Source organism: Stomoxys calcitrans, chromosome 4, assembly GCF_963082655.1.
Source record: "Stomoxys calcitrans chromosome 4, idStoCalc2.1, whole genome shotgun sequence".
Classification (NCBI taxonomy): domain Eukaryota; kingdom Metazoa; phylum Arthropoda; class Insecta; order Diptera; family Muscidae; genus Stomoxys; species Stomoxys calcitrans.
The window spans coordinates 93,735,390-93,757,278 of NC_081555.1; the positions used below are offsets into that span (position 1 = coordinate 93,735,390).

The 21,889-nt window shown below is 39.8% G+C and overlaps 1 protein-coding gene and 2 non-coding genes across 6 annotated transcripts in view; 1 reads left to right on the forward strand and 2 right to left on the reverse strand.

Moving 5' to 3' along the window:
• The window catches only part of LOC106085149 (phospholipid-transporting ATPase ABCA3), a 119,464-nt gene that overhangs the window by 62,388 nt on the left and 35,187 nt on the right, over positions 1-21,889 (reverse strand). Inside the window, exon 1 of one of the 4 annotated variants that reach the window (XM_059366361.1) lies at positions 1,846-2,312. The exons of the other annotated variants lie outside the window; for them this stretch is intronic. The gene's annotated coding sequence lies outside the window, so the exon portion shown is untranslated. Of the gene's footprint in view, positions 1-1,845; positions 2,313-21,889 lie in introns of those variants that run through there. 4 annotated transcript variants of the gene reach the window in all.
• Trnay-gua (transfer RNA tyrosine (anticodon GUA)) lies at positions 7,387-7,477 on the forward strand. The gene is given in 2 exon segments: positions 7,387-7,423; positions 7,442-7,477. It is a non-coding gene; the product is annotated as a tRNA-Tyr (tRNA).
• Positions 17,726-17,822, reverse strand: Trnay-gua (transfer RNA tyrosine (anticodon GUA)). Its single transcript has 2 exons — positions 17,786-17,822; positions 17,726-17,761 (listed from the first exon to the last, which is right to left on the reverse strand). It is a non-coding gene; the product is annotated as a tRNA-Tyr (tRNA).

A 21,889-nucleotide genomic window follows, 5' to 3' on the forward strand; every position in this document is an offset into this window, starting at 1 on the left:
CTAAGCCCTTGTGTTCTTTGTTTTTTTTTATGATATAGTATAACAACTTTACGTATGTGGCCTTAACGGATGATCACATCAGATTGCATGGGCGTTCCGCATTTCTGGCCATTTAAGTCGGCCGGACCTGACGGAATTATTCCGGCACTGCTGCAGGAGTCTCTTGGACTCATGCTGCCCTGGCTTGAGCGCATCTTCCGAGCGAGCCTAAAGACCAAGGTGGTCTTTATCCATATTAGTCTGTCATCGTTTCTGCTGAAAACACTGGATAGACTGATTTACCTGAGGGTGAGAGGGGGGCTGGCGCCGGAAAACTTCAGTGGGGCACAACACGCATACCACAAAGGCAGGTCGGTGGAGACGGCCCTTGACGATGTGGAACAGGAAGTCGAAACGTCTTTTCGACAGAAGGAGTACACTTTGGCGGCCTGGGTATTGAAGGGGGAGCGATAGTCGACGCACGATAGTTCTTGAACGGAGTCACCCTGCGGCTGTCGAAGGAGGCAAAGTACCTAGGCATAGTCCTCGACTCGAAACTGTCCTGGAAGAGGAACACCGAGGAAAGAAGCCGTAAGGCACTGTGCGCATTTAACTCCTGTAGGAGGATGTTCGGTAGGAAGTGGGGGGTAACCCCCAAGATAATTTATTCGATGTGTACGGCCATCCTGGCAGGACCATCAGAAAATTTTTCAGCGGTAGTTGTCCCCTCTTAATGCTGGCGACATTTGTTAGGTACTTCGCCATGTAAAAACTTCTTCCCAATGAGGTGTCGCTCTGCGGCATGCCGTTCGGACTCGGCTTTAAAAAGGAGGTCCCTTATCATTGAGCTTAAAATAAAATCAGACAGCAGCCTTAGGGTCGAGGATGGTGAGATCAAGATGCGTGGTGGGTTGTTTGGAGTCCCTGGATAGGTTCTAGGCCCACGATGAGGGAATGAGAGGGCGGACGAGTCCGTCATGAGGGGTTCGTCTGCGCCGGGCGGACCAGTCATCGGTCTTGCCTTCGTGCCATTTGTCGAGCTACTGAACACAGTAGAAGGGATGGCCAGTGTGGCGACGGTTTAGAGGTGGGACTCGCTGGATGGTTGTCTGACTGCAAAGCCTCTATGGCCGGTCATCGACAAGGGAGTTTGCTGGCGTTCGATCAGGGGTCATAATCGGACATTGTGCCAAAGGTCGCATGCCAGATCGCATGGGGATAACGCACAATGACTTTTGTTGGAGTTGCCTCGATGAGGATGAAGCGGAGACTATTGAGCACTTGCTGTGTTCATATCCGGGTCTGCAGGGACGTAGGAGTTGCTGGCGTTCGATAAAAGGTCGATGAGAACCTTGGCAGGGGTCATAATAGGACATTGTGCCATAGGCCGCATGGGAATAAGGCACAATGACTATTGTAGGAGTTGCCTCGATGAGGATGAAGAGGAGACTATTGAGCACTTGCTGTGTTCATGTCCGGGTCTGCAGGGACGTTGGCTCTCCTTTGTGGGGAGCCGTTTCTTCTCTGATCTGGGTGAACTTGCGAACGTACCTCTGATAGGTTTCCCAAGATATAATAAAATTTCCCACTAAAATCAAAGATATGGACTTTGGGCCAATAGATTTCGATGTTGCTTAACTGTGATAGGCCTTGGAATTCATATTGAGTTACAATTAATTCACCCTACTTTGAGTGGAATTAATCGATAAACACAAATCATTCAAATGAATTATGAAAATATTAATTATTACTCCACACATTAGAAGGCTAAGTAAATGACATATCTGATTGTCCGCTCACCACCCACCCAAGTTTTTAATTAATTTTTTTTTTTTTTGATTAGTCAATTTGAAATATTCTGATTACCTTGTACAACATTTAAGGCCAACAATTAGAGTCTTTGTTGATTGTATTATTATTATGTATATTGAAGAGCAGCTACCACAAAACAACACCAAATATATTTATTTGTATTCAATCAAGCCTTATTTTCGAGGGCTGATTGGGTAAATTGTAGTAAAAGGACTGACCACTGGGGGGTTTGATTTTCTCTTTTTGTTGCTACACTTTTTTGGTGATATATAATTTCTATTATTATTCAACAAAACTTAATTTCACAAACAGATTTTTTGGCAGTGTGGGAATTTTTTTTTGGGAAGGATAATTTATTTGCCTTTCCGTTCCTTTCTTAGATAGAGCGGTGGCAACTCCTGAAAGGGCCTTGAACGCGAAAATGAATTTCCAACGCTTTGCTGTTATCAAATTAACGCCGATGGTTTTTGTTTCCTATGCCGTTTTCCGTTTCAATCGACCGTTACCAAAAGAATTCAAATCGAAACTAAACTCGTAGCTAAATAGAACTTCATTACATTGGCTTTTGGCTGTTGGGGCTTTGAGAAATTTGTCTAACGCCTTTGCCGAATGTGTCCGCCTAATCAATGAATTTAGATAAGGCAAAACATATAATTTCGCACTTTGATTGTTATGGACGAGTATACGCGAGTGGGGTTCGCAATCTAGCGGTGAGAAAGAAGGTTGGTGGTCTGGACACTTATTTTAGGGCTAATAATTGATTACAAAAATGTGTACGACACAGACAAGTGGGTTTTTTTCTTTCTTCCATTTTTCTGTTCTTTTCGAAGCCAGAGCAATATATTGTTTAATAGCCCATCCACCCAGAACGTGGGGAGCCCAACGTTCCTAATGTGAGGACATGCATATGTCATTAAAATTAATTATTTGGCATAACATTCAGAAGTGCTACTCGTGATTAAATCTTGTGACCAATTCACTTAAGATATCGCCTGTCCTCTGACTTTTATCGGTTTTCATTGTTTAATTTTGTTATATTCAATGTCATTGTGTAAGAAAAAAAAATTATGCAGATTAAAATTATTGCCCTTCACAAGCGATAAATTTGTTTAATTTGAATATGGCTCTATCGATAAGACTTTCTGAGTACAAACTTATGCTCTTTAATTCATATTAACTATGAATCATATGCACATAGTCACATGGAAATCATAAAAACTGGCTGACCTACTATTGGGTTGCCCAAAAAGTAATTGCGGATTTTTCATATAGTCGGCGTTGACAAATTTTTTCACAGCTTGTGATTCTGTAATTGCATTCTTCCTTCTGTCAGTTATCAGCTGTTACTTTTAGCTTGCCTTAGAAAAAAAGTGTAAAAAAAGTATATTTGATTAAAGTTCATTCTAAGTTTTATTAAAAATGCATTTACTTTCTTTTAAAAAATCCGCAATTACTTTTTGGGCAACCCAATACATACAAAAGTTAGTAGGATTATCTGTATATAAATTTTATTTTGATATTATTTCACTTTTGTTTATTCAAATAAAAATTTTCATTCTTGTTTGTCTCTCCTTCGAGACGAGCTGAGTGATCGGAGATTTTAATTGCAATCAAAAGAGGGTGCAGATATTAATCCGCCCCATGCACACCTAAGCCAGTAATCGGTTTGTTGTGCACTCTAAAAACTATAAAGTTATCTCTAAAAACATAATTTTAAGTTAGGAATTCCGTGCTACTTACAAAATCCTTAAGTGTTTTCAATACCACTCCCCAAATTGGTTCACAATAACAGGTCTCCACCTAAACGCCGGTATCTGTTAGACGCTAAAGCCAGGCAATGACACAGAAAACGCTTCAACATCTCATCACCTTCCCCGCATGCCCTACACATGCTATCACCTGCCGCATCGATTTTACATAGGTGAGCTCGTAGTCCTGTGTCCCGTTATGATACCAATAGGTATACTGACCTCATTCGTACTTCCTTTCAGTAATAGCCTCGTCTTCTCACGGTCTGGATCCCCTATGGGGGGATCCGTCTTACGGACCGTTTCGCTGTTCCACAATGTTGCGTCGCCAACTCGGACTGAGCCAACCCGAAAGACTTCGGGTTAACCAAGTTTATTGAGGGCAATCCTCAGGCCTTCACCGACAAATCGTCAGCCTTTTTATTTCCCCTTACTCCGTTATGGCCCGGCACCCAAACGATGCGGATTTTGCGATCCTCAGAGAAGGCGTTAATCTCCTTCTTACACTGCAAGACTGTTCGTGACCATACCGTCCGGGTTGTTATTGCCCTTAAGGTAAAGATGTTCACACTCGATGTTCTCGCGTTAGCACCACGCCACTTCATGCATTCTGCATGCTGCAGGACCGTATTATGGTCAGGCAGTCTAAAATAGATCTCAGTCCCTGGGTTCTCAATATAGACCTCCAGGCCCACTCTGTCCTCTAGCTTTGATCCATCCAAGACTGTGCCAATGGCAGCAGTGTCTCGCACTCGACTTCAAGGTTCATCTCAGGTATCCAATCGGAAACCTCTTCCCTTCCATCTAGATTCCCTATCGTCGCCTCGATTTACCACGATGTAATGGTCTAATCACAGGCTCTACAGGAGCCAATGGACTATCCTCGGATTCAGGCCCCATTTCGAGCCTACGGCCCGTCTACATAGTGTCCAACATCTGTGAGCCTTCTCAGTACGCTCCTGAATGTGACACTTCCCATCCAGTTTCCTGTCCAAGATCACACCTAGTGTTTAACTTTGTGAGATATCGAAATCGTCTTATTGAGTTAACGTGGTGCGTTAAATTGGTCCACCTTCGTCTTCCTCGTGAACAGGCATATTTCAGTCTCCTCTGGGTTAACATTGAGACCTCTGAGTGTAAGCCCACTTATATGCCATATGCAAGTCCCTTTCGGCCCTTCTGCATAGCTCGTTCGGATCCTTACCCCCTTCGAAGTATTATAACATCGTTTGCGTAGCTGACGGGTTCAAATGCCTCCTCAGTCAGCATCCGTAATAGGTGATTAAAGGTGCTCACCCATAGGAGTGGCGATAAAATGCCAACTGTGGCGTGGCTTATGCCACTTTTTTCCTTATATTTATGCCATGGGACATACAATTTATCCACCTGTTCCTAAGCATATAGTTTATGCAGTTTCTACAGACCGGGTCCACCTGGTACCGGTCTAAGCATTAAATCAGTGTGTCGGTCCGCACATTGTTAAAAGCCCCCTCGATGTTAATGCATACCGCCAGGGTGTACGTTTTGGCATCGAAGGGTTCTTCTAGTTTGTGCTGGGCAGTCTCCACCGACATTCCCTTGACATAGGCAATCAATAACCTGATGAGTAATTGTAAACAAATTGCGTTGCGATCTCTGGCTTTCCTTTTCCACTTGCAAAGAAAATCTCGAATCATTGATTGGAGATTTTTGTATATTCTGCCCAAGACACCTGGATTCAAATTCTGGCGAGAATGTCATAAAAATTTTTCAGCAGTGGTTAGCCCCTTCTAATGCTGGCGACATTGGTGAGGTACTATGCCATGTAAAAACTTCTTACAAAGAACCGTCGCACTGCGGCACGCTCGACCCACGCTCGCTCGTTTTTGGGGGTGGGGAGGCGCCTCAGACACCAAGGAATAAATTTTTATATCAGATTCCTACTCTACTTTTAAATACCTTTCATTCGATACCCATATTGCCCAAAGCGGTGAAAGTGTCCTGTTGAGGGATTTTTTGGGAGGACCCCCTAAACACTTAAAGTGAAATTTATATCAATTTCATACTAAGTAAGGGGGAGGGTCCGACCACGCCCCTCCCCACTCAACCAAATCGGACAAAAATTGCGGCTTGTAAGGACTGAAGAAGCCAAATCGGCAGATCGATTTATATGAGAGCTATACCAGGTTATAGACCGATTTACTTGTACAGTTGTTGAAAGTCATAACAGAAATTGCGGCTTGTAAGGGCTTAAGAAGTTAAATCGGGAGATTGGTTTATATGGGAGCTATATCAGGAACACTACATTCAAAATGTTGGCCAAAACGGATAAAAATTACGGACTTCAGGGGCTAAAGATGTCAAATCGGGAGATCGAGAGCTATGTCAGGTTTTAGACCAATTTCAACCCTACTTGACACAGTTGTTGGAAGTCATAACGGAGCACTACATGCAAAATTTTGGTCAAAACGGATAAAAATTACGGACTGCAGGGGCTCAAGCTATTAAATCGGGAGATCGGGATATATGGGAGCTATATCCAAATCTAAACCGATATAGACAATTTACAGTCCACAACAACTTATATTAATAATATGTATCTGTGCAAAATTTCAAGCGGTTAGCTTTATGCGTTCGACCGCTATCATGATTTCGACAGACGGACGGACGGAGTGACAGACGGACATGGCTAGATCGACTCAGAATGTCGAGACGATCAAAAATATATATTAGGCCGAGGGTATATTCATTTAGTCATTCCGTTTGCAACACATCGCAATATCATTTTCCGACCCTACAAAGTATATAGGGTCGGAAATGATATTGCGATGTGTTGCAAACGGAATGACTAAATGAATATACCCTCGGCCTAATATATATCGTCGTAATCGTCGGATCGTCGTAAAATTCAAAGACGATTTGACGATGTCTGTATGTCTGTCCGTCAGTCCGTCCGTCAGTTCGTCCGTCAGTCCGTCAGTCCGTCCGTCTGTTGTAAACACTCTACAGCCTTCAAAAATTGAGATTTTCAGCTGAAATTTGGCACAAATACGTGTTTTTGATGCACGCTGACGCTGATCGATCTGCCGATAAAGGGTCTACTGCCCATAAACACTTTATTTTTTACCCGATTTCGCTGACATTTGAAACAGTGAGTAGTTTCGAGCTTCCCGACATCTGACCTAAATATGGTTCAGATCGGACTATATTCAGATATAGCTGCCATATAGACCGATCTGCCGATAATTGGTCTGCTGCCCATAAAAGCTTTATTTTTTAACCGATTTCGCTGAAATTTTAAACGGTGAGTAGTCTTAGGCCTCCCATCATAGCACAATAGTATGGTTCATATCGGACTATATTTAGATATACCTGTCAGATAGACTGATCTGCCGATAAGCCCATAAAAGCTTCATTTATTACCCGATTTCGTTCAAATTTGGAACAGTGTGTAGTTTTAGCACTCGCAACATCCGACCTAAATATGGTTCTGATCAGACTATATTTATATATGTTATGACTTCCAACATTCATGGTAAGTATTGTCCAAATCGGTCTATAACCTAATATAGCTTCCATTAAAGTCGATCTCCTGATTAGCTTTCTGCGGCCCTTAAAGGTCGAATTTTTGCCCGATTTGGCAAAAAAAATTTGCTATGTAGAATTTTTTTGCAGAATCCAGGGTGGTGAATTCCCAAAATTCGTCCCGGCGAACTTAACATGCTTCTACTTGTTATATTTTTAATTTAATGAGACATGACCTCTTATCATTCATTCAAAGTTTGTACTTAAATGCATCTGCAGCTTAAAACAAAAATGTCTTAAATATGTACGTCATGTTTTTGTCAATAAATAAAGCTTTGCATAACCTTCGATAGCTCAGTTGGTAGAGCGGTGGACTGTAGAAAATTGATGAAATTGAAATCCATAGGTCGCTGGTTCAAATCCGGCTCGAAGGAGTAAAATATTTTTACAAAAATATGGCTCAAAGTTTAAGAAGGAATATTTTTTTTGAGGTTTGTACAAATTGCAGATTCATTTATTTAAGGTACGCTATACATATTCTTTTAAGAATCAAAAGTTCTTTTTACATCCACCACATATGAAATTTCGATGCATAATTAATTTCCTACTTCCCAAGTCCGTCCTTTGTTGCGGTCGGTCTGCATATCCATTTGACATTATGGGTTTTTCCACGCTAGACCTTTATTTTTATATACACCACCACCATATGATGTGAAGAGGGGGGTATACAATTCTAATCATTCCGTTTGAAACACTTCGAAACTGCGATACCGTAAAGTAAAGGGTGATTTTTTAAAGCTATAGAAAAGTTTTTTCAAAAAAACACATAAAATTCAAAAAAAAAAAAATTCATGCAATCTTTATTTGAATCGATAGTACGGTCCATGTAATTTAACGTCTGAAGCTTATTTCATGCAAATGTTGACCCTGACTGGGACCGGTATCTCACGAATTAATGTTTCGATGTTGTCTTCCAATGCGTCAATTGAAACTTGTTTGTATGTATAGACATGAGCTTTAACATAGCCCCACAAAAAAAGTCTAAAGTCGTTAAATCGCATGATCTAAAAATAGATAAAATGTTCATTGAACTCGATTCTCAATAAGTCCATTGTTACGCGTGCTGTGTGGAATGTGGCAGCGTCTTGTTGAAACCACATGTCATGCAAGTAAAGCTCTTGTATTTTGGGCAAAAAAAGTTGGATATCATCTCACGGTAGCGCTCACCATTCACAGTTACGTTACGATTCGCATTATCTTCGAAGAAGCACGATCCAATGATGCCACCAGCCCGTGGCCGCACCAAACTGTGAGTTTTACCGGATGCATTGGTAGCTTTTGCAATTCTTCTGGCTGATCTTCATTGCAAAATCGAAAATTCTGCTTATTTACGTACCCATTGAGCCAAAAATGAGCTTAGTCCATAAAATGGAAGAAACGCGTGATAAACTTTCTTAATAGAGCACGCATTTTGATAATTGCAAATTGCAAATTTTGCCCATGAACATTCCATGAAGGAACAGGGGCAAACTTCTCACATATCATTGAGTGCAGTCCGATTGAAGTTTAAGCTTATTGATTAGGGACCTCCTTTTTATAGCCAACGCCGAACGGCGTAACACAGTGCGACAGAGCAGTTTTACATGACATTGTACCTCACAAATGTTGCCAGCATTAGGAGGGGAAAACCACCGCTGAAAATTTGTTCTAATGGTCTCGCCAGGATTTGAACCCAGGCGTTCAGCGTCATAGGCGGACATGCTAACCTCTGCGCTACGGTGGCCTACGGTGATAATAAAATGCAATAACTTGTAAGCTTTATTCGTTTGGAAAACGATTCATGGTTAAATCAAGACCAAACTGAAGATGAACACGAAACGTGCGTGAGCTGTTTAAACAAGTGTTGCCAAAAAGATAATAGCTAAAAAATCACCCAGTATATACATTATTTTTTCAAGTTTTTTTGTTTGTCAAGGCGAAGATCATTTTATCGTTTGTTTCTCTTTCGAGACGAGCTCAATGATCGGAGATTTTTCATTGCAAAAGGAAATGGAATGCCAGATATCGCAACACACACCAAGCACTATGGGACGAGTTTCGTAATTTGGTTAGAATTACTCATTAGCCATATTAGGTGTGAAGTCTTCAAGGGCCGTACGTTGGTAAGTTGTACTTATACCGAATTTATTGCGAAAACGCTTCTATGATATAAATACTACATTAACCACGCTCGACAACTGTGTCTATCAGCTTTACTTTTCCCTGTGCATATGTCTTTGGGTTATGACAGATTTTTTGTTTACACAATTACATTACTCCCATGGTATACACATAATTCTGTGCATCTGTTGCATGTTGTATTGTTTTATTCGTTTTCTTTTTTATAATTCTCAGATTATTTCTCTTCGAGACGAGCTAAATGATCGAAGATTTTCTTGCAATGGAAAAGTATACCCAGAAGATATCATAACACCAACCATAGTATGATGCGTTTCGATCTCTTGGTTAAGGACCTCGAATTCATTGCGAAAACGACTTTATGATATAAGTACGACACTATACAAACTCGACACCCGGTCTGCCAGCTGTTCTCCAATGTAGTGTTTTTCCAATGTATGTGTTTGTGTATTTGTAGTGATCGATTTTTAGCCCAAGCAACTACAATGGCTTCCATAGTATACACATGTTCCTGTGCATTTTTCGGAAGTTGTGTCAATAGCTTGGAACGTTAAACAACGGATACGGCTTTCGCTGTTCCTCCGTGTGTTCAGGTTTGAGTCTGAGCCGAGAGCCGACAAATTTTTTTTTTTCAATTTTTATATCCAATACCATAGGATGGGGGTATACTCATCCAGTCATTCCGTTTATAATACCTCGAAATATTGATCTAGGACCGCATAAAGTATATATATTCTTAATCGTCTCGACATCCTGAGTCGATCTAGCCATGTTCGTCCGTCCGTCCATCCATCCGTCCGTCTGTCAAAATCACAATAGCGGTCGAACGCGTGAAACTAGCCGCTTGAAATTTTGCATAGATACTTAATATTAATGTAGGTCGTTGAGGATTGCAAATGGGCCATATCGGTTCAGATTTGGATGTAGCTTCCCTATAAACCGATCGCTCGATTTTACTTCTTGAACCCCTGGAAGCCGCAATTTTCATCCGATTTGGCTGAAATTTTGCACATAGTATTCTTTTATGACTACTGACTTAGATCGGTATATAACCTGATATAACTGCCATATAAACCGATCTCCCGATTTGATTTCTTGAGCCCCTGGAAGCCTCAATTTTCATCCGATTTGACTGAAATTTTGCACATAGTATTCTGTTATGACTTTCAACAACTGTGCCAAGTTCGATTTAGATCCGTATATAACCTGATATAGCTCCCATATAAACCGATCTCCCGATTTGATTTCTTGAGCCCCTGTAAGCCGCAATTTTTGTCCGATTTGGCTAATATTTTGCAGCTAGTGTTCTGTTATGACTTTCAACAACTGTGCTAAGTACGGTTCAAATCGATCTTTAACCTGATATAGCTCCCATATAAACCTACCTTCGGATTTGACCTCTTCAGCACCTGGATGACGCAATTTTCATCCGATTTGGTAGTTGCCACGATTTTGCTTCGATCTATACAAAACAGTGCATGCAATACTAAAATCAAACCAGATTCAGAAGTAGATGCCTGTATATTATCCATTTGATAAGTTGGCGTAATTTTTTTTTTAAATCAGTAGCTTGTAGCAATGATGTAGGGTGTAATATAGTCGGGTCCACCCTACTTTTGCCGTTTTTTATTCCTTGTTTTAAGTGAACTTAGCTTTAATTTTTTTTAGGTAAAGGATGGTCAATTGGACCTAGAAAAGCATTTAATAATGACGTTTGCCCATTAAATTACATTGAAATTCAGAACAATGGGCAGAGTTGAATGGATGTAGGATGTGGTGCTAAAATGTCATTACCAGTAATTGTAACACCCATTCTAAGCACCATAAACAAGTTTGAATATACACAACACCACCAGTAATTGTAACACCCACCTTTAGCACCCTAAACAACAGTTTGAATTTACACAACACCACCATTCTTCTATTGCTTAAGGAATATGTTCACTAATAATATGTTCACTTTATCGTTCACTTTGTGTTACATCTATTTACTCGAACTGATGTGAAGGACGAAATTCTGTTTTAGGCCTTGCTCTTATATGAGTTTGCAGCTGTCAAGGATAAGGTTAATGGCCACAGAAACACATATGAAATTCACTTTGTATGTTTATACTTCCCATTTCTTAAAACGATTAATTTTAGATTTGACCTTAAAAGTGCTCGAATTAAGAATGTTTTGTGGAAAATTTGTCAAAAATAAGCAACATTATCGTCCTTTAATACAAATTGCTTAGTATCTGAGTCTCGATAGCGACGCCATGGCACCACCATAAGAACGTCATTGTGGTTAGCATTGATAAAATGTTTTGTCAACTTTCACATCTCAAAGGAAGAAGGATGAGTAGTGTTTTGTGACAGGCTTCATTACTGAGTAAAACTGCGTGGGTTTCTATCTGAGCGGAAGAGGATAAAGGGGAAATTATATGCTTTGACAATTTGGCGTCAGAACATATCCCACAGTCACATGACACAACCTTACAATGTGAGTTTAAGTGCCACACCTTAAATCAACATCTTAATTGACTTTGACCACTTATTTCTAAGGTAGAAGGTCAGTGTTCAATTAAGATAAAGTAATTCTACAGGTGTCAGGAATAAGTAAAATGGACAAAAGAACAATTCGTTTTAATTTAGCAAAAACAAGTAAAAAGGCATTAAGTTGGGCCGGGCCGAATTTTGGACACCCACAACCTCGAGTATATAAGTTAACCCCCTTTCATCACAACACGGTGAAAATTGGATAACTTATACACCCAAATTCGCCACGGACATAGAGTGGTCTAATTATGTCACTATTCAATATTGTAGAACAGAATATTGGTTTTTTGGCAGATTTATCCAATTATAAACCGATCTGAACCATATTAAGGTCGTATGCTGGGAGGTCTTAACCTACTCACTGTTTCAAATTTTACCGAAATCGGTTAAAAAATAATGGGCTTTATGGGCTTCAGACCCTTAATCGGCAGATCGGCCTATATGGCAGCTATATCTTAATATAGCCCGATCTTAACCATATTAAGGTCGGGTGTCAGGAGGCTAAAAACAACCCACAGTTTCAAATTTTAGCGTAATCGGTTAAAAAATAAAGCTTTTATGGGCTTCAGACCCTTTATCGGCAGATCGGTCTATATGGCAGCTATATCTAAATATAGTCCAATCTGTACCATATTTAGGTCGGGGGTCAGAAGGCTAAAAAAACCCACAGTTTCAAATTTTAGCGAAATCGGTTAAAAAATAAAGCTTTTATGGGCTTCAGACCCTTTATCGGAAGATCGGTCTATATGACAGCTATATATAAATATAATCTGATCTAAACCATATTTACGTCACATATCGGGAGGCTTCAAATAGCCCACTGTTCCAAATTTCAGTGAAATCGGTTAATAAATAAAGCTTTTATGGTCTTCAGACCTTTATCGGGAGATCGGTCTACATGGCAGATATATTTAAATATGGACCGATCTAATCCATATTTAGGTCAGATGTCGGGAGGCTTAAAACAACCCACTATTGCAAATTTCAGCGAAATCGGGTAATTACTAAAACTTTTATGGGATTCAGTCCCCTTATCGGCAGATCGGTCTATATGGTAGCTATACCTAAATATAATCCGATCAGAACCATATTTTGGTCGGATATTGGGAGGCCTTAACCTACTCACTGTTTCAAATTTTACCGAAATCGGTTAAAAAATAAAGCTTTTATGGGCTTCAGACCCATTATCGCCAGATCGGTCTATATGGCAGCTATATCTAAATATAGTCCAATCTGAACCATATTTAGGTCGGGGGTCAGGAGGCTAAAAAAAACACTGTTTCAAATTTTAGCGAAATCGGTTAAAAAATAAAGCTTTTATGGGCTTCAGACCCTTTATCGGCCGATCGGTCTATATGGCAGCTAAATCTAAATATAGTCCGATTTGATCCATATTTAGGTCGGATATTGGGAGGCTTAAAACTGCGCACAATTCTTAATTTCAGTGAAATCGGGTAATAAATAAAGCTTTTATGGTCTTCAGGCACTCTATCGGGAGATCGGTCTATATGGTAGCTGTATCTAAATATAGTCCGATCTGAACCATATTTACGTCACATTTCGGGAGGCTTAAAATAACCCATTGTTTCAAATTTCAGCGAAATCGGGTAATAAATAAAGCTTTTATAGCCTTCAGACCCTTTATCGGGAGATCGGTCTATATGACAGCTATATATAAATATAGTCCGATTTGATCCATATTAAGGTCACATATCGGGAGGCTTCAAATAACCCACTATTTTAAATTTCAGTGAAGTCGGGAAATAAATAAAGCTTTTATAGCCTTCAGAACCTTTATCGGGAGATCGGTCTATATGGTAACTGTATCTAAATATAGTACGATCTGAACCATATTTGGGTCAGTTGTCGGGAGGCCTTAAACTACTCACTGTTTCAAATTTCAGCAAAATCGGATGAAAAAAAAGCATTTATGGGCATTAGACCCGTTATCGAAAAATCGGTCTATATAGCAGCTATATCCAAATATGATCCGATTTCGCCCGTTCAAGAACTTAACCAGCGTGCATCAAAAAGACGTATCTGTGCCAAATTTCAGCTCAATATTTCAATTTTTAAAGGCTCTAGAATGATTACAACAGACGGTCGGACAAACGGATAGACGGACAGACACACGGACATCGTCAAATCGTCTTAGAATTTTACGACGATCCGAAATATATATACTTTGTAGGTTCGGAAACTGATATTTCGATGTGTTGCAAACGGAATGACTAAATGAATATACCCCTATCCTACGATGGTGGGTATAAAAATAGAAATAGGAAACATACGATAGATGTTGTCGTTTAACCTAGGGATCTTTAGGTTAGGTTAGGTTTAAGTGGCACTCTGCCATCAGACTCACTTAGACGTTTTCGTCCATTGTGAAACCACACGAACAGAAGAAGGAAAATGCCTTCTAGTTCCGACCGTTGAACCATCCAGATCGCTTTAAAAAGCCCAATAACTTGCGCATGTTCACATCCGCTAAATCAGACAGGATCTCAAAGAAATGAGAATCTAAAGTGGAACTCTTTCTGACTGCAAGTGCGGGACTCACACACAGAAGGTGTTCTAAAGTCTCTTCTCCCTCGATGTCCTCTGCAAAAGTCGTTGCTGGCAACCTTCAGTCTGTCAGCATGTTTTCCGACTAGACAGTGACCTGTCATGACGGACACAATGACTGAGACATCTGTTCTAGCCAATGAGAGCAAAGCAGTAGACCTCTTCAAGTCTAGATAAGGCCACATAGTTTTGGAATGTTCACAACCCCCTCTTTGTGACCATCTATCATTCGTTGTCCTTCGGGCCTGGTCCTGAAAACTTAGCTCACATGTAGCTAGAGGCATACCCACAGATTCCAGTATCCATGGAACGTGAAGGGTAGTTCCTAGTCTTACAAGCTCGTCCGCTTTACAGTTCCCTGTGCTATCTCTGTAACCTAGCACCCAGTACAGGTGAATTTTGAACTTTTCAGCCATCTGTTTAGAGATCTGCAACAGTCGAGAGCGGTTTTTGTGTTCCAAAATACGTGATCCAGAGATGCAATGACTGCCTGAAATGATATTTATCCCAATCGTGGTTATGACATTATATCTTGGCCATGACACCACCACTGCCTTAATTTCAAGAATCTCCGCTTAATACACACTACAGTGGTCGGGTAACCTTTTCGATATGAACAGTTCTAGGTCTTTAGAGTACACCCCAAAGCCCACCTGGTAGTCTAGTTTAGAATCATCCGTATAGGAGTCTATGTACCTTCTGTTACCAGGGATATCGTAGTTCCAATCGGTTCTATCAGGAATAGTGGTACAGTAATTTTTATGAAAAAGCGGCTCAGGTAGGGTGTAATCCACACTGCCTGGAACATCGGGCATTGTATCAAGAATAACACAGTGTCTGTAGCCGCCACATGACCAAAGAGAAAGTTCCCTTAGCCTCACGGCAGTGGTCGCAGCAATTTGTCTGGCCACAATGTCCAAGAGCATTCAATACATCATATGTTGACGTCCTCAGTGCGACTGTGATGCACCGTAGGTGGACTTTTGAAGCGCCGTCCACCAGACCGCAACACCATATACCATTATAGATCTGGCAACTACCGTATATACCCAATGCATGATGCGTGGTCTAAAAACCAACTTTTGCCAATGGCTCTCTTGCAGGTGTATATGGCAAGAGTTGCCTTTCTTGCCCTTTCCAAAAAGTTGGATTTAAAGTTCAATTTCCTGTCCAGCAACATAGCTCCCATATAAACCGACTGCTCAATGTGCCGTTTTGAGCCTCTAGTCGGCGCAACTATTAAGCTGAAATTTTAAACGTGGTATTTTTTATGATTTTAATAGTCTACATGTATCTGCAGATACAGGTAGACTACATGTAGATATATCTCCTATATATTTGAAAAAAGACATTCAAAGACTGTGTCAAATGCGAGGGCATTTAAGCTTCGACCCGGCCGAACTTAACGCGATTTTACTTCTTGGTAAATCTTTTTACAGTGGACAACGGATATAAGAAAATCCAAAAAATTCCAACTTTTTTCTTATATTAATGCATACAAAAAATTAGTTTGTTATACAAACACAATCAGGTATAAGAATTTTTTTATACACACCACTTAAGGATAGAGGTATATTCATTTTGTCATTCCGTTTGTAATACATCGAAATATCCATTTCCGACCCTATAAAGTATATATATTCGTGATCTTCTTAAAAATCTAAGACGATCTAGACATGTCCGTCCGTCTGTCTGTTGAAATCGCTCTACAGTCTTCAAAAATAGAGATATTGAGCTGAAACTTTGCACAGATTCTTTTTTTGTCCATAAGCAGGTTAAGTTCGAAGATGGGCTATATCGGACTATACTTGATATAACCCCCATATATACCGATCCACCGATTTAGGGTCTTAGGCCAATAAAAACCACATTTATTATCCGATTTTGCTGAAATTTTTGACAGTGAGTTTTGTTTGGCCTTTTGACATCCTTGGTCAATTTAGCACAAATCGGTTCAGATTTGGATATAGCTGCCATATAGACCGATCCTCCGATTTAGGGTCTTGGGCCCATAAAAGCCACATTTATTATCCGATTTTGCTAAAATTTGGTACAGTGAGATGTGTTAGGCCCTTCGATATCCTTCGTAAATTTGGCTCAGATCGGTCCAGATTTGGATATAGCTGCCATATAGACCGTTGCTCCGATTTAGGGTCTTAGGCCCATAAAAGCCACATTTATTATCCGATTTTGCTAAAATTTGGGACAGTGAGATGTGTTAGGCCCTTCGACATCCTTCGTCAATTTGGCTCAGATCGGTTTAGATTTGGATATAGCTGTCATATAGACCGTTGCTCCGATTTAGGGTCTTAGGCCCATAAAAGCCACATTTATTATCAGACTTTGCTAAAATTTGGGACAGTGAGATGTGTTAGGCCCTTCGACATCCTTCGTCAATTTGGCTCAGATCGGTTTAGATTTGGATATAGCTGTCATATAGACCGATCCTCCGATTTAGGGTCTTAGGCCCATAAAAGGTGCGTTTATTGTCCGATGTCGCCGAAATTTGGGACAGTGAGTTAGGTTAAGCCCCTTTACATACTTCTGCATTATGGGACAGATCGGTCTAGATTTGAATACAGCTGCCATATAGACCGATCTCTCGGTTTTAGGTTTTGGAGCCATAAAAAACGTATTTATTGTCCGATGTCGCCGCAATTTGGGACAGTGAGTTGTGTTAGGCCCTTTGACATTCTTCTACAATTTCACTCAGATCGTTTATATTGTTTATAATCCGATTTAAATGAAATTTGATACATTGACTTATGTTAGGCTTTTCGACATCCATGTTGTATATGGTTTAGATCGGTTTATTTGTAGATATAGCTACTAAAAAGATCAATATTTTGTTATACACAATTGAAGAATGACTTGTACTTATTAGTATTTAGTCCAAATCGGATCATATTTCGATATAACTGCTATGGGACATAAGGTATGCAATTTTCACCGGATTTTGATGAAAAGTGGGTATCCAAAGTTCGCCCCGGTCGAACCTAACGCCTTTTTACTTGTTCTTATATAAGTTGTGTTCATATTTCTACGTACACATCATAAGCCCGCAGGGTTCGAAATAATGTGCAAATGTGTAAAAGTTCAATCACTGCTCTACGAATATCCACATGACAACACACTTTATTAGGTCTGCATATGTATTTTTTTGTTTTTCTATGAAGTTGTTTTCAAACCATTTTTACCGATTTCGCATCATTTTTTCCAAGTGGAATTTTAAGCTTCGGTGCTTTAAAAATGTTCTACAATGAAGGATCTAAGAAAACTTGAAAAGGTTTTTTCTTATACACGATGTGCTTATATCCGTTATAAACTGCATTGTATTGCTGCCTAAAATTCCTTTATTTCTTCAAACAGAAATTTAAAAAAAATAATAATACCAAAAAAACTCCTTCGAGCCGGATTTGAACCAGCGACCTATGGATTTCTATACGTTTTTCCAATATTTTCTACAGTCCACCGCTCTACCAACTGAGCTATCGAAGGCATTGATGTTAATGTTACCACGGCTTAACACCTGCTGCTTATCGCCTCTTGTTGGAGACAATCTTGACAAAGTAAACGGATGATAAGTGTTGTTATCACCAAAAGCATAATAATCCGCCGCATATTAACTAAGCGTCTTGTTATAAATCAAAGCATTTTTAAACATCATCCAAATCGTATTTGTTTTTATGCACATTTATTGAGAGGCTCAACCATAGGATGGGGTTATATTAACTTCGTCATTCCGTATGTAACACATTGAAAAATATGTCTCTGACTCCATAAAGTAAATATGTGTATTAGGGTGATGACTTTTTTCTTAAAAAAATATTTCCTGTTGCACGAATGAATCAACTTTTAACTATTCATGACTAAAAAACGTTTATTCCATATAAAAATTAAAAAAAGGTCACGTAAAAAGTCGTTGGAGATTGCAAATGGGCCATATCGGTTTAGATTTAGATATAGCTCCCATATAAACTGAACCCCCGATTTGACTTCTTGAGCCCCTGAAAGCCGCCATTTTTTGCCGCCGATTTTGCTGAAATTCGGCATGTAGTGTTCTGTTAAGATTTCCAACAACTGTACCGAGTACGGTCCAAAAAGGCCCATAACCTGATATAGCTCCATATAAACCGATCTCCATTTTTGATTTATGGAGCCCACAATTTGTTTCCGATTTGGCTAAAATTTTTCACATAGTGTTCTGTTATGACTGTAAAATAACTGTACCAAGTATAGTTCAAATCGGTCTATAACCTGATATAGCTCCCACATAAACCGATCTCCCGATTTGACTTCTTGAGCGCCTGGAAGCCACAATTTTTGTCCGATTTGGCTAATATTTTTCAGACTTCCAACAACTGTGCCAAGTACGATCCAAATCGGTCTGTAACCTGATATAGCTCTCATAAAAACCCGATCTCCCGATTTGACTTCTTGAGCCCCTGGAAGCCATATTTTTGTCTGATTTTGCTGAAATTTTGCATATAGTGTTCTGTTATGACTTCCAATAACTGTGCCATGTATAGTTCAAATCAGTCTATAACCTGATATAGCTCCCATATAAACCGATTCCCCGATTTAATTTGGCTGCAATTTTGCATGTGGTGTCCCGTTATGACTTCCAACAACTGTACCAAATACGTTTCAAATCAATCTATATCCTGATATTGCTCCCGTGTAAACCAGTTTTTCGATAATCCTTGTTCGGTTGCTAGAAGTTTTAATTTTTGCTGGTTTGAAAGAAGTTTGGTTACATACCAATAAAATAATGCCATTCAACTTAATTTATTTTGTATAAAATAAAAAAAAAGAATCCATGGTGGTGGGTTCCAAAGACTCGGCCCCTACGAACTTAGCACGCTTTTACTTGTTTGAATAACGTTCACATCGAACCATATTTAATATAGCTGCCTTACAGACCGATCTCCCGATATAGAGTATTGGACCATAAAAGGAGCATTTTTCATTCGATTTTGATGAAATTTGAAACAGTGAGTTTTGAAAGACCTCTTTACCTTTTTGTTGAATGTCGCCCAAATCCAAATATAGGTGTAAAGGGGTACCAAAGCTCACTATTGTAAATTTCATCAAAATCGAATGAAAAATGCTCCTTTTGTGGGTTCAATACTCTATATCGGGAGATTGATCTGGATAGGGCTCTACCAGTACTCACTGTGCCAATTTTCATCGAAATCGGGTAATAAATGGATGTTTTATGGCTTTAATACCCTGCATCGGGAGATCGGGCGGTCGGTTTATAGGGCAGCTATATCCAAATATGGTTCGATCTGTGCCATAATGCAGAAGTATATCAAGAGGTTTAACTTAACTCACTGTCCTAAATTTCAGCAAAATCGGACAATCAATGTCCCTTTTATTGGCCTAAGACCCTAAATAGGAGGATCGGTCTATATGGCAACTATATCCAAATCTTGACCGATCTGAACCAAATTGACGAAAAATGTCGAAGGGCCTAACACAACTCACTGTCCGAAATTTCAGCAAAATCGGATAATAAATGTGGCTTTTATGGGTATAAGTCCCTAAATCGGAGGATCGGTCCAGATGGCAGCTATATCCAAATCTGGACTGATCTGGGCCAAATTGACGAATGATGTCGAAGGGCCTACTACAACTCACTATCCCAAATTTTAGCAAAATCGGATAATAAATGTGGTTTTTATTGGTCTAAGACCTTAAATCGGCGGATCGGTCTATACGGGGGCTATATTAAGATATAGTCCGATATAGCCCATCTTCGAACTTAACCTGCTTATGGACAAAAAAAGAATCTGTGCAAAGTTTCAGCTCAATATCTTTATTTTTAAAGGCTAATATAACTCAGATTGGTCTAGATTTGGATATAGCTGCCATATAGACCGATCCTCCGATTTAGGGTCTTAGGCCAATAAAAGCCACATTTATTATCCGATTTTGCTGAAATTTCGGACAGTGAGTTGTCTTAGGCCCTTCGACATCCTCCGGTAATATGGCCCAGATCGGTTCAGATTTTGATATAGCTGCCATATAGACCGATCCTCAAATATAGGGTCTTAGGCCCATAAAAGCCACATTTATTATACGATTTTGCTATAATTTGAGATAGTGAGTTGTGTTTGGCCCTTCAACGTCCTTCGTCAATTTGGCACAGATCGGTTCACATTTGGATATAGCTGCCATATAGACCGATCCTCCGATTTAAGGTCATAGGCCCAAAAAAGCTACATTTATTATCCGATTTTGCTGAAATTTGGGACTGTACGTTGTCTTAGGCCCTCCAACGTCCTCCGTCAATTTGGCTCAGATCGGTCCAGATTTGGATATAGCTGCCATATAGACCGATCCTCCGATTTTTGGTCTCAGGCCCATAAAACACGCATTTATTGTCCGATGTCACCGAAATTTGGAACAGTGAGTTAAGTTAAGCCCCTTGACATACTTTTGCGTTATCGCACTTACCGGTCCAGATTTGGATATAGCTGCCATATAGACCGATCTCTCGGATTTAGGTTTTGGGGTAATAAAAAGCGCATTTATTGTCCGATGTTGCCGACATTTGGGACAAAGAGTTAAGTTAAGCCCCTCCACATATTTCTGCTATGGAACCCGAGGTGGTGGGTATATACCCGAGGTGGTGGGTATCCAAAGTTCGGCCCGGCCGACTTAACGCCTTTTTACTTGTTTTTCAAATATATATGAGCTATATCAAGTTATTGAACGATATGTATCGTACTTATCATGCCGTACTAGTCATAGAAAAATATCACCTCGAAATGAGTAATAACTGCATCCTCAAAAGACTCAGAAAGTCAAATTGGGAGATCGGTTTATATGTCAGCTATATTAGGCTATAAACCGATTTAGATCATTCTTGGCACAGTTGTTGGAAGTCATACCAAAACGACATATACAAAATTTTAACCAAATTGGATAAGAATTGAGCCTTCTAGAAGCTCAAGAAGTCTAATCAAGAGATCGGTTTATAAGGCAGCTAAATTAGCTTATGAACCGAGTTAAACCACACTTAGCAGAGTTGTTGGAAGTGATATCAAAACACCATGTGCAAAATTTCGGCCAAATCGGATACGAATTGGGCCCCCTAGAAGCTCAAGAAGTCAAGACCCAAGATTGGTTTATATGGCAGCTATATCAAAACATTAACCGATATGGCCCACTTACAATCCCAACCGACATACACTAATAAGAAGTATTTGTGCAAAATTTTAAGCGCCTAGCTTTGCTCCTTCAAAAGTTTGACAGACAGACGGATGGTCAAAGCTAGATCGATTAAAATGTCATGACGATCAAGAATTTATATTTTTTATGGGGTTTTAGACGAATACTTCGAGGTGTTACAAACGGAATGGCTAACTTAGTATATCTCCATCCTATTGTGAAGGGTATAAATATTTCAGCGGTGGTTTTCCCCTCCTAAAGCTGGCGACATTTGTGAGGTACTATGCCATGTAAAAATTTCTCCCCAAAGAGGTATTGCACTTCGTTACTCCGTTCGGACTCTACTATACAAAGGAAGTCCCTTATCATTGAGCTTAAACTTGAAT